General features: G+C 45.8%; 1 protein-coding gene across 4 annotated transcripts in view; it reads left to right on the forward strand.

Annotated features, from left to right (window-relative positions):
• Nucleotides 1–27,780, forward strand: part of LOC120447063 (dnaJ homolog subfamily C member 16) — a 412,134-nt gene that overhangs the window by 279,017 nt on the left and 105,337 nt on the right. The window lies entirely within an intron of this gene.

The following is a 27,780-nucleotide window of genomic DNA, read 5'->3' on the forward strand; positions in this document are numbered from 1 at the left end:
AAAGATATTCTCTACCATTGTCAATGTACAAATTAACAATCTTTAAATTAAAAAGAGCTTCACTTTTTGCTACAAAATCTTGAAAAATATTGAATACATCGGACTTGTGTTTCATTAGTGTTGTTGTGTTGTTGTGTTCCATAATGTGTGAACTGATCAACAAAAATTACATAGTTCTTGTCATTTAGGCTTACTGGAGTAATTGGTCCACAGACATCCGAGTGTATAATAAATAGTGGTCTTTTAATATGAGTCTTATCTTTAAATTGTTTGAAGGGTAATCTAGGTTTCGCAAATTTCTCCTGATAGCTCTAGATTATCTAAAAGACTATTATCACTAAACAGATTCTTTCTCTTTATTTCCAACAATTTGACATTACTAAGTCGCGTATAGCGACTCATCGTTTATCAAATGGTCACTTGCACCGGAATCCAAAACAAAACCACACGACGTATCTTTGACGTCTCTTACCATAAATGCAATGCCGGCTGATGTTGCGGTTTGAGCTTGATTATTGTTTTCTTTGTTATAATTATTATTTAGTGATAACTATAACAATCCTTCTTTATTTGACCTTCTTTGCCACAGTGGTGACATTTAATCCTATTATTTTCCTTTCCTTTGAAAGTATTCTGCTGATTATTCAATCTCTTTTTAAAAGAACGATTTTTAAAAACATTGTTTTTCTTTTGAGCAATCACGCTCATTACTTTTTTTTACTAGTATCATTATTCTCATTTTTAATTTTGACTTCCTGATCTAGTAATCTGGTTTTAACAAAAGCTAATGTTTAATTTTCGTCCGATAAAGTCTCTATTGCAGTAACAATGCCATCGTACGATGAAAGCAATGTTATTAACAAGTGAGAGACCTTATCCATCTCATCTAACTTTGCTCCTGCAGCTAACAACTCACTCAACATATCATCAACAATAATAAAATGTTGCAATAGTGGCATCTCACTTGGCAATTTAAGGCACAACAAACGTTTTCGCAAAGCTAACTGTGAAGCCAGGCTTTTTCGTTCATAAACGGCGTCCAAATTCTTCAAAATTTGACGCGCCGTAACGTCGCTGGTCGCGAAACTAAGAAATGAGTCACCAAGGTACTCTATGATCTTACTCTTGGCACAATGCTCTGCCTTCTTCCAAGCGTCATCCACCTCAGCAGGCACTTCATCATTAATCACCTTTAGTACGTCTAATTCCGACAATAAAGCTTTAATTCGGAATATTTGACGCCACTGAACGGCTTTATATTTCTCTTTGCCTTTTCCATTCCCTCACGCACACAGACGCAAGCGGACAACTTATGTATGTATGTATGTAATGCAAAAATTAATTTCACCATAAAATGAAAATTATGCCACTACACTATCAAACTCAGTTTTGAACTAATTATTTATTGGGCATGGACTGGTCCCATAACCTGTTGTAAATTAGTGTTTAATTAAATAGTCAATTGATATTTATACTTTTATATGATATTTTATTTTACACCGCAACACCAAACCACATGCACATTAGGCAGATCAAAAAAAAAGGAGAGAGAAAACAAAACGAGTGTGATCGTATCTTATTACAGTAATAACACATTTCAGTATTTTAGTCTAAGTTATTTTTGTATACTAGAATAGGGCTATTACAACACGCCCCCTAAAAAATTACTTCCATAATAAACTTAATAAATCATAACAATATTCATATACATACATATAGAAAAGAGAGTTTTGAGAGTCAGAAGGGTTAAAGGCGATTAACGGGACAAGTCGAACTTTGGACCGGGCCAACGGTAAAATCGTGGACTTTGGATCCGGAGACTGGAGACCAAAGGGATGAAACGTTAGAGAAGGCCTATATAAGCACGCCAGACGCTGGAAGCGGGACAGTCAACGAGAACAAGTATACCAGTCAACAACGTAAGAACGAAGTCAGCAGAGCAGCTACAGCCGTGGTAGTCAATAAGGAGCAAGATCGCTACGTCAAGACGTTCGGGACGAGAAAGTCTCCGAATTGAGACGCAGGTAGCTTAGGTCCAGTACGACGAAGCACGAGTAGCCCAGAGGCATCCAACAGGCGACGCAAAACCAAGAAGGGCACAGGAAAAGCGGCTGGGATTGTGGTGTAGACCCACTGGACTCTGTAGGAGAACGCGTACTTGAACCAGGCGATAGCCTAGGTGTGTCCGTGCGATCAAAGCAGGCGTGGTACCGGCGCCACCAGTCCAAACCAGACGTGGGGTTGGCGTGCTGCTGTTCCACAGGCGTTTGCCTCGGGGATCACAACCGTTAGCTGCCGTGAGTCTGCGTAGGACAGCAATTCTCAGCCCGAGTGACGAGCGCCCGACAACGAAGGTCCGCGCCACTCAGGACTATGAGAGCGGCGAGACAGTGGAATGAGGCCGTTGGACAATTCATCCAGCACTACGGCTAGATAATCAGATTCCATTGTAAGTTTAAGCACGAATAAAGACACCAGAACGAAAACTGCAAGTGTTATTACTGGTAACCGGGTGATCACGTTATACTATAAATTTGGTGGGACGAACGCACAAAATCTACTGAGCTAGCCGCACGTATTCCGTAGCGAGCAGACCAAGCAAATCAATTTGTTACAACACACGTATATATGTACACACAGTCGACTTGGAACTTATCTGGTATAGCGCCGATGCAAACTATATTGTGGAAATCCAGCTCAAAGGACCAAATTTTGGGGCAGGGCGCTGTCGAAATGGGGCAGATCGGCTTTTCCAGTAAAGAAGAAGAAGAATTTTCAACTTTTCATTTATTCACTTCACGGGTAACAAGAAGAATGATTAGCCAATTCTCAGGCTAGAGATCGCACATATCAACTTCCTAGCGATGATACTTATAAAAATACATAAAATTAAGTCCAATTCCTCACGACCGCACCGCTCTAAGATTGTAACTATGAAATTATGAAAAATTAGATTTATTGACTGCATTAGGTGTTGGACTTCGTGTCCTGAACTTGTTTACGAGGCTTACATTTAGGATTATGGCTATGAAATTATAAAAATGAGCTTAAGCGATATTTGTGGAGACCTTGGTTCAGGTTCCCATCACCTGTGTATAGGTAACTGTTACCCACACCGAGGGTATTTAAATCAGATGCTATTGGTCGTTTGCTACGCAAACTTGTTTTCAATCATAAAGTGTTAAAATAATTAATAAACCAGTTTTTAATTAAAATTAAACTACATTATATTGCTGCATTATGAAGAATCTGAATAATTATTGAAAATATTAGAAAATAAATCATTTTTTTTTATTATTTTATAAATACTGGAACGGTAAAGAAGCTTCATTTAATTTCTTTATTTATGTGTTGTCTCTTTGTCCATGTGGATGGGAAAGCATTTGTCGAATCTTGCAGCCAGAAATCGGTAGCAGTATCAAAATCTATGTCTCGTTTATTGTTAACATTGGAGACACAATTAGTCAGTGCGGTCAGCTCTATCCTCTCCCGCGATTTCTCTTGTACTTCCTTGTCTGCACCTTTGGCTTTGCATTCTGATTTGCGCTATGGAATTAGCTCATATTAGCTCACCATTGGAGACCCTGACGTGGTAGGTTCATAAACAATGGATAGTGCAATCACCCAAAACTGTTTAAAGCTCTAAATGTATTTATTATATAAAACAATACAAACAGATAACAAGAGAGAGCGCTAAAGCTCCCCCACTATCTGATACCCGTTACTCAGCTAGTGGAAGTACGATGGAGGCTCTTAAACACTGAAATTTTTGGCGGTTTCTGGGCGTTAGAGTTGGCGTGGCAACATGGGTCTACAAACTTGCGTTGCGTCTATGTTCTTGGAGTCTGTATGCTTAATCTCAACTTTCTAGCTTTTGTAGTTCCTAAAATCTCGACGTTCATACGGACGGACAGACTGTAATGGCCAGATCGACTCGGCCATTGATCATGATCGAGAATATATATACTTTATATGGTCGGAAACGCTTTCCTTTGCCTGTTACTAATCTAGTATACCCTTTTACTCTACACTCGTAGAGTATAATAAAATTTAAAAAATAACAATAAATCCAAAACAACACTTCACAAAAATTGGCTAAATAATAAATGTCACAACATTCAACAAGAATTGCAGCATCGTTCAGTTCAATTAACTAAACATCCTCCTTTCCAACTAGAACTGCAACATCGTAATACATTTTTCAGTTCAATAATCTAAAACATCCGCTCAACACGTCGCAAATGTCAGCAGCCTCCGCAGTTTGTCTTGCGTGCGCACTTTCGGCCCTTGGCGACAAATTGTTGACATTGCAGATAATGGTCAGTTCAAACCAGATCTGCAGAGATCTGCCGCGTCGCTTCCAAGCACCCACAGCTAGCTTAGGGTATTCCTAAATCTTTTCTTATCAGTCACAATTTAAATTTTAATTAAATCTCAAGTTAAAGTTTCTGAGTTTTTAATTAAACGGAAATTAATTTTATTATTGTCCGCGTATATAACCAAATAACGGAAGCTGCCGCTTATTCTTCTTTGCGCTCATCTTCCCGCTTGAACCGACTTTTAAGTCATTGTTTGTGCCGTTTTTATACCCGTTACTAGATTCGTTGAAAAGTTTGTAACAGGCACAAAGCGTTTCCGACCATATAAAGTATATATATTCTTGATCAAGATCAATTGCCAAGTCGGTCTGGCCACGTCCGTTTGTCTACGTATGAACGTCTAGATCTCAGGAACTAAAAGAAGTGGAAAGCTGAGCATTCAGACTCCAGAGACACAGGCGCAGTGCATGGTTGTTGACCCATGTTGCCACGTCCACCCTAACGCCCACAAACCGCCTCTAACTGCCACGCCCACACTTTTAAAAAAAGTGATATTTTTTCACATTTTTATTAGTCTTGTAAATTTCCTTCGATTTGGCAAACATCTTTTAGACACGCCTACAAACTGCCAAAGGCTGTCAGTGTTTAAGTCTCTCCTTCGCACTTCTACTAGATGAGTAACGAGTATCAGATAGTCGGGGAACTCGACTATAGCGTTATCTCTTGTTTTTGGTGACAAGGCTGTCTAAAATTCTTGAAACATTACTGCTTCCACAAACAGGGTGACATTTTTACAGCGCAAGGCTGCTGCAATTTTTAATCGAGTGGAACGCTTAGCGGACTCCTTCATAAACTGTGCACTTAATTCAGTTGACGATTCAGAAAACCATTCAGACAAATTCTCAGCGAGCTCTAGGAACTTGATCTAGACGAAATTGAAAGTAATCTTAGTGAGCAAAAATTATGTTCTGGTAACGCTCACATTTCCGACTCTGCTCCCGAGATTCGCTGGAAGCTATGCTTATTGGCTAGATTTTTATTCAATGTTTTTTACAACAATAGACAGCCATCCGGACAGAAATATAGAGAAGCTACAGCATTTAGCTTCTTTTCTGCGGGTCCTTGCATTGAATTTCTTTAGCTTGCTGAAAATTTCGGAAGGAAACTATGATTTGGCTTTGGAGTTGTTACAAAACAGATTTGCTTATCGGGGTATGGTTTGTTAGCAAAGTGGTTCCGTTTGCAATGCTTCGTGATATCCTGTCGGATAAATCCGCAAACAGATTTCAAAAAGCAAAAGTGGTCATCAATTGAGGCAGTGCAACTCCGGCAATTGCCTTGCCTGCGGATCTAAACACCACACTCTGCCTCACTTGGAATACTAAGCCTCGTCTTTTTCACTGGAAAGATCTCAGCTTACTGAAACGGTGGCCTCAGATTCATGTAATCATGCGACAGAGCCCTTTGCATTACATGGCCCATTTTTAGCTTTTATTGCGCACGATTTAGAAAATTATGCGGTACTCCTAGCAACTGCCACCGTGTTAGTGAAAGCTGTACTAGAGTCGGGCTCCCAAGATCGCGATCTCGAGCCTCCGATTACTTACTCCTTTATAAGAGCCTCCTATCAAGAGCCAACAAAAGGCTTTCATTAAGGAGTACTTGCATATGGGAAATATGTCAGCATTTTCGACAAAAGATTCTAGTTAATGTCGGTATTTTGTGTCTCATCATTGTGTCAGCATTCGTTTCGTTCGGATGTGTAAATTCCACAAAGTTTTTTTTTGTTTTTCGACTCTAATCTAAAGTATAGATGTCAAGCATTGCAAAACAAGTAGCAAAGAAGTGGAGCTTAAGGTCTTCCCACACGGAGCATGGCGAGATCAAGTAAAATTCAAGGAGAGGAGCTTGACCGCACTTTCCAACCAAAGGACGAGAGAGCACACAACGGACCAGACAGAAACACAAACACGACCACACTGTGACCGCACAATTTGCACAATCCAGTTGAGAGGAAATCCACAGAACCATTGGGGATCTTTCTTGTACACAATATACAGGCATGAGCGTCCCTCCAGACGGGAGGGACTGCCCTTACGTCAGAAAAGGTACTCTTTGACGTCTCCTGTAACGTTCAATTTATATGTGTAAAGCTATCATATACCGATAGCTCTGTTTATATTACGTGTTCTGAGATCCCGCCGTCTTTTGAATACTTAGAATATATAAATCCGCTATCCAATTCTTTACAAATAGAATGTTTTTAATATACCTATAACTATCCATATCATCCTACTTTCGAGGTGACAATCGATATCGGTACCGATCTTTAATCCTGCAAACAAAATCGCGGATGCTATCGTAAGTAAAAGAGTCGAGTATCGTCGAGTAAAAGAGTATACTAGATTCGTTAAAAAGTATGTAACAGGCAGAAGGAAGCGTTTCCGACCATATAAAGTATATATATTCTTAATCAGGATCAATAGCCGAGTCGATCTGGCCATGTCCGTCTGTCTGTCCGTCTGTCTGTCCGTCTGTCTGTCCGTCCGTATGAACGCTAAGATCTCAGGAACTACAAAAGCTAGAAAGTTGAGATTGGGTAAGTTTATCGATTCATGTTGCCACGCCCACTCTAAGGCCCACAAACCGCCCAAAACTGTAACGCCCACACTTTTGAAAAATGTTTTGATATTTTTTCATTTTTGTATTAATCTTGTTAATTTCTATCGATTTACCAAAAAAATTTTGTCACGTCCACACTAACGCCTACAAACCGCCAAAAACTATCAGTGGGGAAGACTCTCCTTCGAACTTCCTCTAGCTGAGTAACGGGTATCAGATAGTCGGGGAACTCGACTATAGCGTTCTCTCTTGTTTTTATTTAGCAATTAAGTAATTATACCCGTTACTCGTGATCCTTTGTCATCCCTCTCCATAAAAAAGGTAACAAATTGGATTCAAGCAATTAAAGAGTAATCTTTAAATTTTCGGCTATAGCTCAGCTTTTTATATGCACCACCTTTTTAGGTCAATTATATCACCATGGTCTTAAGAAACAAAAACCACTTTGATCAACAACCACTAATCTTTTGGAGCTAACTTCCCTGGTAATACAGGGCTTTAAAAACAATATTCACAGCATTTGACGATCTTCCCTTAGTAATAAAACATTCGACTGTACTCATGTACACAGACGATTGGAAGTTATGTCTCCAGTATAAGGACATTTATTGTCATTCCGATTCGATCTAGATAGCTTTCAAATACGGTGTCGTAATAAGGTACTATACTTAAATGGCTCGAATTGTAATGTTATGACCTTCAATTGTGTCAACCCAAGACACTCGACTTAAACTCTAAATGGGTGCTTTTTGGACAGAATAACAGGGGGTAATGATCTTGGTGGTCTTCTAGACCCCAACCTAAAATTTTCAGACAATATTTCTTCTATATTCAATAAGGCCAGGGGTGTGCTCGGTTTCATAAAAAGGCGATCAAAGGTATTTCATGTTCCTTACGTGACAAAAACCTTATTAATATTTCTGATCCGTCCGTTGCTTATGGATCACCTTATTGCGCCTAAATTAGGATGCAAACCTATCTCCCTATTTCAGTAGACTAATGTTAATAAATTTACCCTCCCTAGCTAACAGAAAAAAGATGCTTGGAACAGTCTTTATTTGTAAGCTTATTCGTTGCGACTTGGTTAGTCGGCTAAACTTCTCTGTTCCGAGTACCCCTAATCCTAAATTATAGTAGATCTAACTATGAGTTGCACGAATCCTATTTATACATTTCCTCGTTTCTGTAATCGTTTTTTTTATCTCGTATATATTCTCGCGAATGGAGCCGTACGATATACGGCAGCGCTCTCTCGGTCGGTTGGGCGGGAGGTGTGGCCGTAAGATTCGCGCTAAAAAACAAAATAAAAATCGAACCAGAGAGCAACAACACCGAAGCGGCTCACCATAGAGGGCTATTGCTTTCTTAAATTTCGCTACGTATCACAAAATTTATGAGCTTCAGGGACGCACTAAAAAAAAACTAACCAACATAGTCAAAGAATCCACAGCAACCCGTTAAACCTCACCGGAAGCCTCACAACCCAAACAGATTGGCTTCCAGTATGGAAGGAATGATAGATGACCTCGCAGATGACGCTACTTGTAGCTTTCATCCTCAACAGTAAGTTTAATAAAACTTAATAATGTCATTTGGAACGCAGAGAAGCAAAGCCGAATTTGAGCATCTCATAAAAACTGACAACATCGACGTTCTACTGGTATCGTAATACCATTTTTGTCCCAGATTCCACTTTAACATCAGCGGTTATTCATCTGCCAGAGCACGCGGAGGAGCAGCCATAATTTCCCCCCACAAATACATCACGACTTGTGCGCCAGACTTATCGAAAATTCGACCTTTTATGTGCGCGCCACCAACAGGAGCCATGGCAGTCATTTAAAATATGTCATATTCAATACATAATGGGGTCTTCTTTCAAATAAAAGTAAAAAACACTTTAGTTACCGTTACGTATGGCACGAAGTCTGTTTCCTACCTAATTTTGATATCGATGGTTGATAGATAACTGACGCCAGCTCCAAAGAAGAATCCATTAACATAATGCAGCAGACGTCCACGCTCTTGTCCAGAGGCAATTTTAAAATAAGGAAATGGTGTTCAAATGAACCAGACGTTTTGGAAGGATTTTCTGCAGATGATAAAAAGTCCTTCTTAAAGTTGGACGATGAAGGTGATTTTACAAAAACGGTAGGCCTCTGATTTAGAGATTCATGGCTTATGCGATGCCAGCATTGAAGCTTAGGGAGCCTGTGTATATGTTGTTTCTAGGGGACAATCGCGCAGCAGGCACTTAGTTAGTTCAAAGTCTCGAGTGGGTCCTTTGAAAACCCTTACAGTGCCAAAACTTGAGCTTTGCGGAGCTGAGCTTCAAGCTCAACTGATAACGGAAGTATGTAAATTGAAAATATTTGAAGGAAAATTCTACTGTTGGTGCGACACAACTGTTTTTGGATCCGGTAGGAGCCAACAAGGTTGTTTCAAGCTAAGTAGCTGCAATTCAGGAATTGACGGGTACAATGAAATGGCGCTACATTCTCACTGCTTTAAATCTAGAAAAATATTCTTTCTCAAGGCCCATGGGCCACCCTTTCTGAGTAGCCCCACAAACAGTATTAACAGAGAAGCCAACACTGGAACTTCGTCGAAGAGTCTTGCTTGTTCCAAATATGCGAGCTCCTTTGCATACATCCATAAGTTTTGTAACCGAATTTGACATCCTGGGCATATTGTCACTGTCATTCAAAGTGGAAATTCTCTGTTACTGCCCGTCAGCGGGCTCATTTGTGGAATGACATTAGGTGCTTGCTGACCAAAAGAATAGTAAAGCCGTATAGTTCACTGGCCTCGCTGTCACCCTTCATTGACCAAGTTGGCCAATCCTACCAAAGGTGCACCCAGTGACTGTGGCCATTAGAGATCACGCTCATGAGCGCCACCTGTGTACATACCGGTCCGCGCGCCCTTCTTAGCATAATTCGATCCCAATATGGGCCTATTGAGGGAAACGACAACAACAAGGCAGTAGACAAGTGTATCAGGTGTTTTCAAACAAAACCTCGTTCAATTAAGCACATAATTGCGGATTTACCAAAAGAGCGTCTAGTTGGATCATATGCGTTTAAAGTCACTGTCACTTCTGTGGACCCTTTTTCTGAGACTGAGGCGCGCTCCTGTAATATGTTACATGTGTGTTTTCATTTGCTTTGGAGCTCATCAAACACCTCTCTACAGTTGCTTTCCTGCACGGCCTAATACGGTTCGTATGCACAAGAATGAGGACACCACTTTGTAACGAACTGATTTCTTGTTTCCGGTCGCTACGGATTGCAACGGCTAGCTCAGAGAGTTTGTTTGTTCGTTCCACCAAATTTATGATTTGTGTGATTGCCCGACCAAAAAGAAGACAGAGTTTCTGATTCAAACCACCTTTATTCAGTGACGCTGGTCCCGCGTCGCTCTCGACGTCGTATCCGTGCCGGCTCGACTGGGGCTTAGGATGTTATGGGGACAGGGTGTATCGTCCGTGAGATAAGCTAGAGCTTCTCCCCGAACCACCTTTGCCGACCACAGACTCCACCGTCCCTTCTTGTGTAAGCCAGACACTTGTCGCCCTTGCCAAAGGACCACCTGCGGGCTCGACCGGGACTTAGGATGTTATGGGGCAGGGTGTATCGCCGCTTTTCTCGCCGCGACGAAACCTCGGTTTTCTTTCTGTTCCTCTCAGCCGTTATTCCGCGCGGCCTGTACCGGTAACGAGATTCTCCTCCGTGTACCTGCCTCCCACGTGATTCGCAACTGTGTGCGTTAGCCGTTAACGGTTTTCCAGCTGTATACGCGTTTGTGTGTGTGTGTGTTTGTGTTCGAGTGATTTTGGTGACTTCCGACTTTTCGATACCCCTATCGTCTTCCTCCCTTCTTCACTAAAGGGTATTATTATTGTCTTCTGGCCCGCCGGCGCCAGCGCTCCCCGGCTTCAAGTCGGTAATATGAGCCGTTTTCGTCTTCTTATTTGTCGCGTGCTCTAATACACAAATTAATGGTGACGTAAATTTCTTTATTCTGAACGGCCCGTCGAACCTTGGTGCCAGTTTCGCCGCGAAGCCCTCGGCTGCTTTCGACAGGTGGTGCTCTTTGGCACATACTGTTTCTCCCACCTTGGGTTTCCACGGTCTCCTTCGGAGATTATATTGGCGCGCCTGATCCTGCGCTGCCTTTTCCATATTCTTCCGCACCAGTTCGAAGATCTCCTTCAGTTTTACCGCCTTTTCTGCCGGCGTCTGTGTACACCTGCCCGTTCCGGCCGTCTGTTCGTGTTCCCTTCCCTGCGTGATAAATGCCGGCGAGTATCCGGTGGTCTCCGCCACACTCGTGTTTACTGACAGCTACAGCTCCGGCCAGTTCTCGTTCCATGTCCTCTGATCGGCCCCTGTGAACTGCGCGATTTTTGTTTTCACGGTCCTGATGGCCCTTTTTGTCGGGTTTTCTTGTGGAGTACATGGAGCCGTGAGCTGGTGTCGCACACCCAGCTCCTCCAAAAACCTCTTGAATGCTCGTAAGCTGGACTCCGTTGTCCGTGATCATGACTTTTGGCACTCCGTATCTGGCCACTACTCGCTACCGCACAGCTTTTCGTAGCGTCTCGGTGGGTGCCCTACGCATCGGGACGATCTCGGTCCACTTGGAGAACCTGTCCACCAGGACCAGCAGCATCGAATTTCCGTGCTTCGACCCCGGCAAGGGGCCCACAAAATCCGCACACACGGTGGCCCATGGTTGTTCCGGCACCTGGGTCAGCATTTTTCCGGCTGCCTGCAGCTGGTTAGGCTTGTACTTCATACAGCTCTCGCAGTTCCGCACATATTTCCTTACGTTCCGGTGCATTCCTTGCTAATGGTACCTGGCTGCCACCCTCGCGATCGTCTTTCGACTTCCCAGGTGTCCTGCCGTCGGCATGTCGTGGTTCTCGGCCATGACGCGCTGCCTTTCCCTGGTCAGTACACACAGCTTCCATGACACCACATCCTCATTCCCTGCCCGGTGCGGAATGTGCCTGTACAACTGGCCGGCCTCCTCTAGGTAGTCAAGGAATTTTTGGGAATCGTGCTTCACTTTCCTCCGCATCTCTTCTGTCCACCTGCATCCCTGCTGCTCGTCCGGGTGCCCTTCTTCCTTCGCCGTTATCCTGCGGTTCGCTCTGCTGGAGTAGGATATGACCCGCTCGCCTTGCTTGGAGTGGTGTCCGTCTGTAACACGAATGTCTTTGCAAAATCGGGGCATTTAAGAATCGGGTCGGCGACCAGCCTGGTTTTGACGGCCTCGCCTGTCTCACGTGTATCGTTACGTTCAGTCCCACGCACTCCATCATGGCTCTTTAGGAAATCCCTTGTCTCCTTGTGGATACGACCTCTCCCGCCGCCCGCAACTTGTCCGCCAACTCTTCGCTAATAAAACTAGCTGAGTCTCCGGTGTCCATCGTGGCCTTAATTTCCACTCCGTCTATGAGCACTGTGGCGGACAGTTGCCTTTCTTCCGGCTTCAGCTTGCCCATTAATTTTGAGGGGCAGAACCTTGCGAACCCTGGTTGCCCCTCTGAGGCTGGGGTCGCGTGGCGTTTCCCGATCTCGGGCAGCACTCTGCGGTCCTTGTGCCGCACGTCCAGCAAAAGCTGATCGGTCGGTTCCGGCACTCCGGAAGACGGAAGAGCAATTCAAGTTCATTCAATACTTATCTGCTATATTTTGTAGATCCGTAACCTAGCAAAATCAAAAATAAACTTAAATAAATAAACTAAAAATCCCATTTGGTGGCTCAACCCGGAAAAAGTAAAAGAAGTCGAAAAGAAAACTGAAATTTAAAACAAAAAAAAACAAGAGAGAACGCTATAGTCGAGTTCCCCGACTATCTGATACCCGTTACTCAGCTAGTGGAAGTGCGAAGGAAAGTCTTCAACACTGACAGTTTTTGGCGGTTTGTGGGCGTTAGATTTTTTATTTGGCAAATTGATAGAAATTTACAAGACTAATACAAAAATGAAAAAATAAATTTTTCAAAAGTGTGGGCGTGGCAGCTTCGGGCGGTTTGTGGGCGTTAGAGTGGGCGTGGCAACATGAATCGACAAACTTGCGCTGCTTCTAGGTCTCTGGAGTCTGTACGCTTAATCTCAACTTTCTAGCTTTTGTAGTTCCTGAGATCTCGTCGTTCATACGGACGGACGGACGGACAGACGGACGTACGGACGGACATAGCCAGATCGACTCGGCTATTGATCCTGATCAAGAATATATATACTTTATATGGTCGGAAACGCTTCCGTCTGCCTGTTACATACTTTTCAACGAATCTAGTATACCCTTTTACTCTACGAGTAACGGGTATAAATATTGATATATCTTTGCGAAAATGACCATGTGTTACAAATGAAAATGAAATGACGTCCCAAAATTAAGAATTACTATTTTTAAAGAATTTTTTTTTATATTTAACTTGCTTTTATTTGCACAGAGACGTGGGTTTAAGGGAAGCCTTCGTACATGCGTTTCAGCTCTTTGAAGACAATATAACCACGCCCGTTCGCTGTATGGCTTGAGCCGCAATTGCTGCACGACTTGACTGAGCTATCTTCCTTGTTTTTTGTACAGTTCGCAGAAATTTATGGTTCGATTCCGTATTTTTGGCAGTAAGTACACTGCACCGGTTGGTTGCGTTTATGCGGCTCTTCTACTGTGATTCTACGATGTAGTAAGAGCTGCAGCTCTATTTAGTACTCTCTACTTTAAAAAGTTTTTGTGGTTTATTTTTGTTCATGATATTAATCATTGATTAAGTATTAAAATTTGCTTTAAATGCCAGCGTATTCCTTCTCTTGTTTCATAGCGTTGGCCAGTTTGCGTGTGGCTATTTATACCCGTTACTCGTAGAGTAAAAGGGTATACTAGATTTGTTGAAAAGTATGTAACAGGCAGAAGGAAGCGTTTCCGACCATATAAAGTACATATATATATATATTCTTGATCAGGATCAATAGCCACGTCGATTTGGCCATGTCCGACTATCCGTCTGTCTGTCCGTATGAATGTCGAGATCTCAGCTAGAAAGTTGAGACTAAGCATACAGACTTTCGGGACATAGACGCAGCGCAAGTTTGTCTAATCATGCTTCCACGCCCACTTTTGTATCAGTCTTGTAAATTTCTATCGATTTGCAAAAAATCTTTTTGCCACGCCCACTTTAACGCCCACAAACAGCCAAAAACTGTCAGTGTTGAAGACTCTCTTTCGCACTTTCACTTAGTAACGGGTATAAGATATTCGGAGAACTCGACTATAGCGTTCTTGTTTTAGCTTTTATTTTGCGGATGGAGATTTGGGTGTCATTCCCTACGTAAGCATCGTTTTTCGTCGACGAGTTGTTCGATTTGTACGTTAGTCTTATTCGGATTAATTAAAACGTTTGTGATTTTTGGAGTTGCTGTTCGAGCTGCTGTACAGTGTACCTATGCAGCTCTCTATATCAGATTCAGTGATGAGTTTTGCCTCTATGTGCGAACTTATACAGTTTTAAATACCTTTTTATTCCATTACGTCGCTATGCTTCTCGTGCTATCTTGTTGAGCCAGCTACAGTGTGCGCCGTAAAACTCCATTGGCGTTTTACGTAGCTATGCGTAAGGGAGCCATTATTTATTTTGATTGTTGGGACACAAGCATGTCTATTTAAAGGTTTTTTTTGCACTCATAAATGTCATAAGCTCCATCATGCTCTGTTGTAAGGTTTGCATCATAGCTTCAGTGTTTTTTTTAACTGCTCAGATAGCCTGATTTTAAAACGTTTGCAATTGTTATCTTGATAGTGCTGGGTATAGTCCAGGGAGCCAAACTTGTTGCTTTCAATAAAACGTACTTGTTTCTGATGGTGTCAGCGAAAGACGGCTATTCAGCTCTTTGTAGATTGGACAGCTTTTGTAGTTTGCTGCTTTTTGCAACGCCCACTCTTGCGGCAACAAGCCGCGCTTTACCACGCCCACACTTTTAAAAAATGTTGTGAGATTTTTTCATTTTATATCAGTTTTGAAAAGGGGATCCTTTTTTTTGTTCAGTGCCACGTCCTCAGCGGTAGCGAATATGTTTTTATTAGCGAATCTCTTGGTGTTTGTGGCGGTACATTATTGATCAAGATAGTATTGCCGCGTATATTTTTCGGCTTGTTTTCGCATCGGGAAAAAAATTATTTAGATAAAAAGAGATACGAGAGAGATCGGGCTGCTTTTTGCACATCTTAAAGATAACGTACAACGTAGATGACTTGAGGTTTCATACATTTCGCAATTTAATGAAAGATAGGCTCTCTCACACAGCCAAATCGAATCGTCCGACGAGAAGTGTAAGTGGTAGAAGCACTCGAAACGAGGAATTTGGAGGGGCAAGTTTAGGAGGGCAGAATGCAAAATACTCAACATTTTGGGAAAAAGCAAGAAAAGAAACGACCACAGAACTATGCTCTGAAGGAGCAACCCTTCGCAAACCCTTTTTGACGCCACTAACGTTAATCATAAGCATAAAATCGCTGAATGGAACAACTAAAACTTTTGTCAGGAGTGGAGAGGTCTCTTGGAATACGCTCAGAACTGCTCGCTTAAATAAGATCAAAACTGTAGTTTCGATTTTTACCAAGAACGTTAAGAAAAAGGTAACGTGTTATAACTGTGATGAAAAAGGACACATGGCCTATGCTTGCATAAGCCAGGAACGAGTCACAAAAAGTTTAACCAGCTTGGACCAATTAAATGGTAATTTAGCGAGAATAAAAACAAGAGAGAACGCTATAGTCGAGTTCCCCGACTATCTGATACCCGTTACTCAGCTAGTAGAAGTGCGAAGGAGAGTCTTCAACACTGACAGTTTTTGGCGGTTTGTGGGCGTTAGGGTGGGCGTGGCAAAAAGTTTTTTTGCAAATCGTTAGAAATTTACAAGACTAATACAAAAATGAAAAAATATCAGAACATTTTTCAAAAGTGTGGGCGTGGCAGCTTTGGGCGGTTTGTGGGCGTTAGAGTGGGCGTGGCAAAACGTTTTTTGGCAAATTGATAGAAATTTACAAGACTAATACAAAAATGAAAAAATATGAAAACATTTTTCAAAAGTGTGGGCATGGCAACATGAATCGACAAACTTGCGCTGCTTCTATGTCTCTGGAGTCTGCGTGCTTAATCTCAACTTTCTAGCTTTTGTAGTTCCTGAGATCTCAGCGTTCATACGGACGGACAGACGGACGGACAGACGGACAGACGGACAGGGCCAAATCGACTCGGCTATTGATCCTGATCAAGAATATATATACTTTATATGGTCGGAAGCGCTTCCTTCTGCCTGTTACATACTTTTCAACGAATCTAGTATACCCTTTTACTCTACGAGTAACGGGTATAATAAAACTACAAGACGCATAATCCTGAAGGACAAGACAGCGATTTTCGCCAGACGACGACGTCTGACGTTTGCTGGGACTTGCTTGGTTGAAAAGAAAATAGACTGTAACGAACTGATTTTCTTATTTCTGCTCGCTACGAAATGCAACGGCTAGCTCAGAGAGTTTGTTTGTTCGTCCCACCAAATTTATGATTTGTGTGATTGCCCGTCGCCCTTGCCAAAGGACCAACCTGCGGGCTTGGCCGGGGCTTAGGATGTTATGGGGCAGGGTGTATCGTCCGAAAGATCAGCTAGAGCTTCTCCCCGAACCACCTTTGCGACCACTGACTCCACCGTCCCTTTCTGACCACGCCAGGTCCTGGTGTTTGCTTCTCCTTCGCTGGTCATTCCTTGCGGGGATCCTTTTTGGATGCTCGCTTCGACGCAATTGTACTTTCACTTGTAAGCGTCACTGTGTAGCTCTCCACGCACTGTCTCGGATCGGCTGTCTGCCCGTGTGGTACTCCGCGTACTTTCTTATTGAATGTCTGTGTACTCCGCGTACTTTTCCCGATCGACTGTGTGGCTGTATGGCTCTCCGCGCACTTCTCATTGACTGTCCCGAGCTGCGCCGGCGCCGTCCCTTATATCGGCTGCGGGAATCCCGTTATTTCCCCTTTTGCACACGGCTCGCTCGGGTCCAAGGTCCAAACATGTCCCGTTAGTTCACGGTTACCGTATGACCTCTATGCCCTTGGCGGGTTTGAGTCCAAGGTCCAGCGCGGTACCGTTAATTCACGGTCTCTCCGCTTTGCCGGGGTCCAAGGTCCATTATTTCCCGTTTAACCTGACCGCCCTTGACTCCTCTCGCATTTCAGCCGTCTTCGCTGTTGCTACGCCGATCTCCTGCACCCGGATTTGTTGGGAGTTTTAAGACTCCTCACATCTCCCCCTTTCTTCGGAAGCTTTTGAAAAGGATGTTGCTTCCGGCGTTCCTCTGCTTTGGCTCCTCCTTGCATAGGCAACTTCCTCGATCTCCACTCGTCGACCCTGCGCCCTTCGTTCTCAGCCTGGCAGTCGCAGCTTATTAGACCCCGTCGTTCAGCGTCTTGACTTGGCGTCTTGAACATCCTTGCGCCTTCCTGATCGCAGCCTTACGTCTCAGCCTATTCGAGCATCTCGACGTGGCATCTTGATCCTCATCGTTCCTTACTCCTCACGTCGACCTGCGCATCCTTGATCTCAGCCCGGTAGCCTCAGCCTAGTAGACCCTGTCGTTCGACATCTTGACTCGGCATCTTGATCCTCGCGCCCTTCTCCAGCTTCCTGTATTTGTTGCCGTCTGCCTCTGGTCGCCAGCTCCGCATTTAAATTTCCCGCCGATGAGCGCTTTCCATCTCTGGCAACTCCACCGATCCTCACCATGATCGAGTTATCGATGCTGGCGACCGGCGTTGCCGCTTCCGATTCCTACCGATGTTGTCCCATCGCTGAGTGCGCGATCGAGTTATCGATATTGGCGACCGGCGTTGCCACTTCCTGTTCCGATATTCTGATGTCGTGCCGATTGCTGCCAATAGTGTGACAGCGTGTTGAAAATCAATATCAAATCCAGTATTTTTTGTTCCCTATCGATCTCACTATCGATCGACCGCTATTATCGTAGCGCCCCCATCCCGATTTTCACTATGCACGTGGATTTCGAAGTTGCAGCTCAATGGAGGTAAGTTACGGATTTTTGCGTAAAAACCGCCATCTTTACTCATCCTCTCTTTGTTTTTAGCTCCTCAAATACGATATGATGCCCCTTGATGCTCCAGGGTTGCTGGCCCTGGACACAGGCGCCCTGGAGGCCCTTCTGCAGGGATCCCAGACGAACGCCCCTCCATGCTCCGGGCGGCTGCCCCTGGACCCAAGCGCCTTGGAGGCCAACTTGCCGTCTTCGTTTCCGCGCCTGCCGCAGCCCCGCGTCGACTTGCCGGCCCGCGTGCCTGGCCCCGCGTCCGTTTGCTGGCCCGCGTGCCTGGCCTCGTGACCGTCTGCCGGCCCGCGTGCCTGGCCTTGGCTGCTGCGGGGTACGTATTGGGGTACGTAAACCCTGATCTCGCCGCCGCGTCGCACCTTCAGGCGGAACCGCTGGCCGTCCAGCACGAACAGTTTGGCCCAGCGGTTCTTGTGCCGTCTGCCCGCCTGGGCCTCGGCCTCCTCGACCACCTTAGGTGGCCACTCCGCGCGCTCGACTTCTAGCCACGGCTTCTCACACAGCGACTGCTGCCTGCGGAGGCAGGGTCGCTGCGGTGGCTGTCTTGCCTCGGGGCATGACTCCTGCCGCGCGAGCTTCGGTGGTGGTGGTGCGAGCCACACCCACGGACCCTTCTCCGGGTTCTCTTCTGCGCCTCCGTCCTCCATCCGTGCGCGAACTCGCGGGTCGCGCGCTCGCTTCTCCATCGGCCTCCACCCGACCAATACGCGGGCCTCCGGCATGTCCTCCGGCGGTGCGGGCCATGTCCACGTCACCGTTTGCTGGTGCCACCGGCGGCCGCCCAGGCCGATTGTGCGCAGCGTCCATTTCCCAGGACTGCTGCCGCTCGCACCGGGGCCCCTCCTCATCCTGGGGTGGCGGCGTCGGCGTGCGCGGTGGCGGCGGCGTCGGTGGTGGTGGTGGCTGCGGCTGCGCCGGTGGCGGCGTCGGCGGCAACGGCGGTTGCGGCTGCGGCGTCGGTGGCTGCGGCTGCGGCATCTCCCGGTGCTGCGGCTCCGGCGATTGCGGCTGCTCCTGCTGCTGCGTCGGGGGTGGCGGTGGCTGCGACGGCGGCGGTGGCGGCGGCTGTGGCTGCGGCGTCGGTGGCTGCGGCATCTCTGGGTGCTGTGGCTCCGGCGTCGACGGCTGCGGCTGCTCCTTCTGCTGCCGCGGCGGTGGTGGCGGTGGCTGCGATGGCGGCGGTGGTGACGGTGGCAACGGTTGCTGCGACTGCGCCGGTGGCGGCAGCGGCAGCTGTGGCTGCGGCGTCGGTGGCTGCGGTACCCACAGCGCCTCCTCCTCCTCCTGCCACTCCGACATGCGTTTTTGCCATGCGGCCTTGGCGGCGGCTGCCTTCCGCTCCACCACCATCCGCTCGAAACGTCGCAGCGTGGCGTTCCGCGCGTCCGCGAACTCGCGCATCTCCCGCAGGTCCTCCGACGGCATCGCGTCTCCTAGCCGGATCCGCCCGTGGCCCTGCGTCGCCCGCCGCACGCTGCGGTAGGCCATCCTTGCCCTCGCGCTCCGGCCTCCTTCGTCCTCTTCCGAGGACACCACCGGAGTGACGGTCTCACCCCCGTCGTCCTCCTCGCTCTCTGAAGACAGGGACACGTATGCCACTGGCCCCTCGGCCATCGCCTCCTCTTCCGACAGCTCCGTGTCGGGCACCTCCTCCGTGTCCTCCGGAACCGGGGATGGGGATCGCGACACCAGGGGTGACGCCAGAAGCTGGAGATAGGACTCAACGTCCGCCCTCCATGTCGCTCCGGGCTGTTCCCCAGTGCCGGTCTCCTTCACCCCCCGGTTGTTCTGCTCGCTACGTGTGGTCATCCTGGCGACTTGATTTTGAAAGACCGCCTTTCGCTTCTTCCGCCGCGACGAAACCTCGGTTTTCGATCTGCTCCTTTCCGCCGTTATTCCGCGGGGCCTGTACCGGTAACGGGATTCTACTCCGTGCACCTGCCTCCCACAGACTTCGCAACTGTGTGCGTTAGCCGTTAACGGTTTTCTGGCTGTGTACCCTCCCTGTCCCGCTCTCGCGCTCCAACGGGCCTTTTGTGTGTGTGTGTATGTGTGTGAGTGTTTATCTGAGACTTCCGACTTTTCGATACCCTGTATCGTCTTCCCCCCTTCTTCGCGAAAGGTTTTATCGTTGTGTGTCGCTCTCGTTATCCTCTGGCCCGCCGGCGCCCGCGCTTCCCGGCTTCAAATCGCTAATATGAGCCGTTTTTGTCTTCCTCGTTGTTGCGTGTTCCAAAATACAAATTACCGGCGACGTGAATTTCTTTATTTTGAAAGGCCCGTCGAACCTTGGTGCCAGCTTTGCCGCGAAGCCCTCGGCTGCTTTTGAAAGGTGGTGCTCTTTGGCCCATACAGTTTCGCCCACCTTGGGTTTCCACGGCCTCCGGAGATTATAGTGGCGCGCCTGATCCTGCGCTGCCTTTTCCATGTTTCTCCGCACCAGTTCGAAGATCTCCTTGAGTTTTCCCGCGTTTTCCGCCGGCGTCTGTGGACATCTGCCCGTTCCGGCCGTCTGTTCGTCGAACAACGCATTCGGCAGCCTCGGGTCTCTTCCCTGCGTTATAAATGCCGGCGAGTATCCGGTGGTTTCTGCCACGCTCGTGTTTACAGCCAACTGCAGCTCTGGCCAGTTCTCGTCCCATGTCCTCTGATCGGCCCTTGTGAACTGCGCGATCATTGTCTTCACGGTCCTGTTGGCCCTTTCTGTCGGGTTTTCCTGTGGAGTATATGGAGCCGTGAGCTGGTGTTTTACACCCAGCTCCTCCAAAAACCTCTTGAACGCCCTGCTCGTGAACTGGACTCCGTTGTCTGTGATCATGACTTTTGGCACTCCGTACCTGGCCACTATCCGCTCTCGCACGGCCTTTCGTAGCGTCTCGGTGGTCGCCCTACGCATGGGAACGATCTCGGTCCACTTGGAGAACCTGTCCACCAGGACCAGCAGCATCGAATTGCCGTGCTTTGACCTCGGCAAGGGTCCCACAAAGTCCGCACATACGGTGGCCCATGCTTCTTCCGGCACCTGTGTCAGCATTTTTCCGGCTGCCTGCAGCTGGTTAGGCTTGTACTTCATACAGCTCTCGCAGTTCCGCACATATTTCCTTACGTTCCGGTGCATTCCTTGCTAATGGTACCTGGCTGCCACCCTCGCGATCGTCTTTCGACTTCCCAGGTGTCCTGCCGTCGGCATGTCGTGGTTCTCGGCCATGACGCGCTGCCTTTCCCTGGTCAGTACACACAGCTTCCATGACACCACATCCTCATTCCCTGCCCGGTGCGGGCAACTGGCCGGCCTCCTCTAGGTAGTCAAGGAATTTTTGGGAATCATGCTTCACTTTCCTCCGCATCTCTTCTGTCCACCTGCATCCCTGCTGCTCGTCCGGGTGCCCTTCTTCCTTCGCCGTTATCCTGCGGCTCGTTTCCTGCAGCGGCTGTCTCGACAGGGCATCCGCGAAGACGTTCAGCTGGCCCTTTCTATACATATTGTTGGAGCTTCAGTGCCCACCTCGCGATCCTTCCGGACGGGCTGTCGATGCTGTTCAGCCACTTCAAGGCCATGTGATCTGTTATCACTTTGAAATGGTAGCCTTCCAGGTATGGTTTTAATTTCCTGACAGCCCACACTATTGCTAAACATTCCTTCTCTGTTGCAGAGTAGTTCTTTTCCGCTCCGTTCAGCGCTCTGCTGGAGTAGGATATGACCCGCTCGCCTTGCTTGGAGTGGTGTCCGTCTGTAACACGAATGTCTTTGCAAAATCGGGGCATGTAAGAATCGGGTCGGCGACCAGCCTGGTTTTGACGGCCTCGCCTGTCTCACGTGTATCGTTACGTTCAGTCCCACGCACTCCATCATGGCTCTTTAGGAAATCCCTTGTCTCCTTGTGGATACGACCTCTCCCGCCGCCCGCAACTTGTCCGCCAACTCTTCGCTAATAAAACTAGCTGAGTCTCCGGTGTCCATCGTGGCCTTAATTTCCACTCCGTCTATGAGCACTGTGGCGGACAGTTGCCTTTCTTCCGGCTTCAGCTTGCCCATTAATTTTGAGGGGCAGAACCTTGCGAACCCTGGTTGCCCCTCTGAGGCTGGGGTCGCGTGGCGTTTCCCGATCTCGGGCAGCACTCTGCGGTCCTTGTGCCGCACGTCCAGCAAAAGCTGATCGGTCGGTTCCGGCACTCCGGAAGACGGAAGAGCAATTCAAGTTCATTCAATACTTATCTGCTATATTTTGTAGATCCGTAACCTAGCAAAATCAAAAATAAACTTAAATAAAAAAAGTATAAGAAGTCGAAAAGAAAACTGAAATTTAAAACAAAAAAAAACAAGAGAGAACGCTATAGTCGAGTTCCCCGACTATCTGATACCCGTTACTCAGCTAGTGGAAGTGCGAAGGAGAGTCTTCAACACTGACAGTTTTTGGCGGTTTGTGGGCGTTAGATTTTTTTTTGGCAAATTGATAGAAATTTACAAGACTAATACAAAAATGAAAAAATATCAAAACATTTTTCAAAAGTGTGGGCGTGGCAGCTTCGGGCGGTTTGTGGGCGTTACCATGAATCGACAAACTTGCGCTGCTTCTAGGTCTCTGGAGTCTGTACGCTTAATCTAGCTTTTGTAGTTCCTGAGATCTCGACGTTCATACGGACGGACGGACGAACAGACGGACGAACAGACGGACGGACAGCCGGACGTACGGACGGACATAGCCAGATCGACTCGGCTATTGATCCTGATCAAGAATATATATACTTTATATGGTCGGAAACGCTTCCGTCTGCCTGTTACATACTTTTCAACGAATCTAGTATACCCTTTTACTCTACGAGTAACGGGTATAAATATTGATATATCTTTGCGAAAATGACCTTGTGTTACAAATGAAAATGAAATGACGTCCTAAAATTAAGAATTACTATTTTTAAAGAACTTTTTTTTATATTTACCTTGCTTTTTTTATTAAATCTTCTTGTATAAAAAAAGAAAATAGATTTTAAAATTTTAACGATGTCAAATTTTTATGAACACTTGTTTTATTTTTCCAACTGTCCTGCGTCGTCCTAAAAATTTCTATGCTGTTCGTCAAATACGGAAACGACTGCTAGACCGGGAGCTGTGTAGTTAGGGTGCGAGAAAAGCTTGCTATGGTACTTTTCCTTAAGTTCGGTAATTGCATTGATGACTGGTGGAATATTTAAGTCTCTTTGGATGTTTTCATACCGTTTTCATATCAGTTGGCGATTTGGAAGTACTGATTATCGCGGTATCATCGGCGAACGTGGGCGTTATTAGCTGAGAGCTAGTGGGTATATCCGATGTATACATGATGTAGGGGATAGGGCCCAACACGTTGCCTTGGGTGACACCAACGTTGATTTTGCAGTCCTGAGAAACACTGTTGTTGCATCTTACAACGAAGGTGCGTTTGTAGAGGTACGTTTCCAGCAGCTTGTGAATATTTTGGGGCAGCAGTTGTTTCATTTTATTGAGAAGGTCGTGTCTTCAGAATTTCATCTCTCTGTCATAAGCCTGGCGGCGACTCAGTTGTGATGAGATGACTTGGAATACTTTTGGTTATCGCAAAGTCGATGAGGTCGGAGAGTTTCTTAAGGTCAACTGGCCTGTATGTAGGTCTACCCGGGGATACGTAGTTGAGATTTCTCTTTGCCTTAGTTATTGTATTATAAAGTTTCTTACGTTCAGAGGTTGACGCTTGATGCGTGCTCTTATTAGTATTCCAGTGCTACAGCGGGCTTTGCCGTCTGGGTGGTTTGTAAAATAGAATTGGTATCCAGGAATGTATAAGTTGTTTTTATTTATTAGATGCGTTTCAGATATCAACATGATGTCGATGCTGTTAGCGTTAAGGAACTGTGTTGTCAGTTACAGTTTTTGCGTAGGACGCCATTGGCGTTCCACGCTGCTATATTTGGAGAGGCTATTATGGTGTTATGTTTGTTGGAGTGAGGATATCATCACATTGATGCTATTATTTATTTTATTTGGTGTTGCTGAGCGTTTGGTACTTTGGTTGCAAGATTTAAGATCCGAGAGGTTTCACCCGCTTGAGTTGGGCTTTTGAGGCCTGACTTAAGCGCTTTTGCAAAGGAGATGCTAGGAACAGTATTATGAGTAGGCAAAGGAGGCATTTGAGAAAAGGTCGTCCTATCTGTGGATTGCACAGAGACGTGGGTTTAAGGGAAGCCTTCGTACATGCGTTTCAGCTCTTTGAAGACAATACAACCACGCCCGTTCGCTGTATGGCTTGAGCCGCAATTGCTGCACGACTTGACTGAGCTATCTTCCTTGTTTTTTGTACAGTTCGCAGAAATTTATGGTTCGATTCCGTATTTTTGGCAGTAAGTACACTGCACCGGTTGGTTGCGTTTATGCGGCTCTTCTACTGTGATTCTACGATGTAGTAAGAGCTGCAGCTCTATTTAGTACTCTCTACTTTAAAAAGTTTTTGTGGTTTATTTTTGTTCATGATATTAATCATTGATTAAGTATTAAAATTTAAGTTCTATGGCACATCCTCGTGTTGACTTATGCTTTAAATGCCAGCGTATTCCTTCTCTTGTTTCATAGCGTTGGCCAGTTTGCGTGTGGCTATTTATACCCGTTACTCGTAGAGTAAAAGGGTATACTAGATTTGTTGAAAAGTATGTAACAGGCAGAAGGAAGCGTTTCCGACCATATAAAGTACATATATATATATTCTTGATCAGGATCAATAGCCGAGTCGATTTGGCCATGTCCGACTATCCGTCTGTCTGTCCGTATGAATGTCGAGATCTCAGCTAGAAAGTTGAGATTAAGCATACAGACTTTCGGGACATAGACGCAGCGCAAGTTTGTCTAATCATGCTTCCACGCCCACTTTTGTATCAGTCTTGTAAATTTCTATCGATTTGCAAAATAACTTTTTGCCACGCCCACTTTAACGCCCACAAACCGCCAAAAACTGTCAGCGTTGAAGACTCTCTTTCGCACTTTCACTTAGTAACGGGTATAAGATATTCGGAGAACTCGACTATAGCGTTCTTGTTTTAGCTTTTATTTTGCGGATGGAGATTTGGGTGTCATTCCCTACGTAAGCATCGTTTTTCGTCGACGAGTTGTTCGATTTGTACGTTAGTCTTATTCGGATTAATTAAAACGTTTGTGATTTTTGGAGTTGCTGTTCGAGCTGCTGTACAGTGTACCTATGCAGCTCTCTATATTAGATTCAGTGATGAGTTTTGCCTCTATGTGCGAAATTATACAGTTTTAAATACCTTTTTATTCCATTACGTCGCTATGCTTCTCGTGCTATCTTGTTGAGCCAGCTACAGTGTGCGCCGTAAAACTCCATTGGCGTTTTACGTAGCTATGCGTAAGGGAGCCATTATTTATTTTGATTGTTGGGACACAAGCATGTCTATTTAAAGGTTTTTTTTGCACTCATAAATGTCATAAGCTCCATCATGCTCTGTTGTAAGGTTGCATCATAGCTTCAGTGTTTTTTTTAACTGCTCAGATAGCCTGATTTTAAAACGTTTGCAATTGTTATCTTGCTAGTGCTGGGTATAGTCCAGGGAGCCAAACTTGTTGCTTTCAATAAAACGTACTTGTTTCTGATGGTGTCAGCGAAAGACGGCTATTCAGCTCTTTTATAGATTGGACAGCTTTTGTAGTTTGCTGCTTTTTGCAACGCCCACTCTTGCGGCAACAAGCCGCGCTTTACCACGCCCACACTTTTAAAAAATGTTGTGAGATTTTTTCATTTTATATCAGTTTTGAAAAGGGGATCCTTTTTTTTGTTCAGTGCCATGTCCTCAGCGGTAGCGAATATGTTTTTATTAGCGAATCTCTTGGTGTTTGTGGCGGTACATTATTGATCAAGATAGTATTGTCGCGTATATTTTTCGGCTTGTTTTCGCATCGGGAAAAAAATTATTTAGATAAAAAGAGATACGAGAGAGATCGGGCTGCTTTTTGCACATCTTAAAGATAACGTACAACGTAGATGACTTGAGGTTTCATACATTTCGCAATTTAATGAAAGATAGGCTTTCTCACACAGCCAAATCGAATCGTCCGACGAGAAGTGTAAGTGGTAGAAGCACTCGAAACGAGGAATTTGGAGGGGCAAGTTTAGGAGGGCAGAATGCAAAATACTCAACATTTGGGAAAAAGCAAGAAAAGAAACGACCACAGAACTATGCTCTGAAGGAGCAACCCTTCGCAAACCCTTTTTGACGCCACTAACGCTAATCATAACCATAAAATCGCTGAAGGGAACAACTAAACCTTTTGTCAGGAGTGGAGAGGTCTCTTGGAATACGCTCAGAACTGCTCGCTTAAATAAGATCAAAACTGTAGTTTCGATTTTTACCAAGAACGTTAAGAAAAAGGTAACGTGTTATAACTGTGATGAAAAAGGACACATGGCCTATGCTTGCATAAACCAGGAACGAGTCACAAAAAGTTTAACCAGCTTGGACCAATTAAATGGTCATTTAGCGAGAATAAAAACAAGAGAGAACGCTATAGTCGAGTTCCCCGACTATCTGATACCCGTTACTCAGCTAGTAGAAGTGCGAAGGAGAGTCTTCAACACTGACAGTTTTTGGCGGTTTGTGGGCGTTAGGGTGGGCGTGGCAAAAAGTTTTTTTGCAAATCGTTAGAAATTTACAAGACTAATACAAAAATGAAAAAATATCAGAACATTTTTCAAAAGTGTGGGCGTGGCAGCTTTGGGCGGTTTGTGGGCGTTAGAGTGGGCGTGGCAAAAAGTTTTTTGGCAAATTGATAGAAATTTACAAGACTAATACAAAAATGAAAAAATATCAAAACATTTTTCAAAAGTGTGGGCGTGGCAACATGAATCGACAAACTTGCGCTGCTTCTATGTCTCTGGAGTCTGTGTGCTTAATCTCAACTTTCTAGCTTTTGTAGTTCCTGAGATCTCAGCGTTCATACGGACGGACAGACGGACGGACAGACGGACAGACGGACGGACAGACGGACATGGCCAAATCGACTCGGCTATTGATCCTGATCAAAAATATATATACTTTATATGGTCGGAAGCGCTTCCTTCTGCCTGTTACATACTTTTCAACGAATCTAGTATACCCTTTTACTCTACGAGTAACGGGTATAATAAAACTACAAGACGCATAATCCTGAAGGACAAGACAGCGATTTTCGCCAGACGACGACGTCTGACGTTTGCTGGGACTTGCTTGGTTGAAAAGAAAATAGACTGTAACCAACTGATTTTCTTATTTCTGCTCGCTACGAAATGCAACGGCTATCGTCCGAAAGATCAGCTAGAGCTTCTCCCCGAACCACCTTTGCGTCCACTGACTCCACCGTCCCTTCTTGCGTAAGCCAGGCACTCGTCGCCCTTGCCAAAGGACCAACCTGCGGGCTTGGTCGGGGCTTAGGATGTTATGGGGCAGGGTGTATCGTCCGAAAGATCAGCTAGAGCTTCTCCCCGTACCACCTTTGCGTCCACTGACTCCACCGTCCCTTCTTGCGTAAGCCAGGCACTCGTCGCCCTTGCCAAAGGACCAACCTGCGGGCTTGGTCGGGGCTTAGGATGTTATGGGGCAGGGTGTATCGTCCGAAAGATCAGCTAGAGCTTCTCCCCGAACCACCTTTGCGACCACTGACTCCACCGTCCCTTTCTGACCACGCCAGGTCCTGGTGTTTGTTTCTCCTTCGC

The sequence above is a fragment of the Drosophila santomea genome, chromosome 2L (assembly GCF_016746245.2).
Source record: "Drosophila santomea strain STO CAGO 1482 chromosome 2L, Prin_Dsan_1.1, whole genome shotgun sequence".
NCBI classification, from domain to species: Eukaryota; Metazoa; Arthropoda; class Insecta; order Diptera; family Drosophilidae; genus Drosophila; species Drosophila santomea.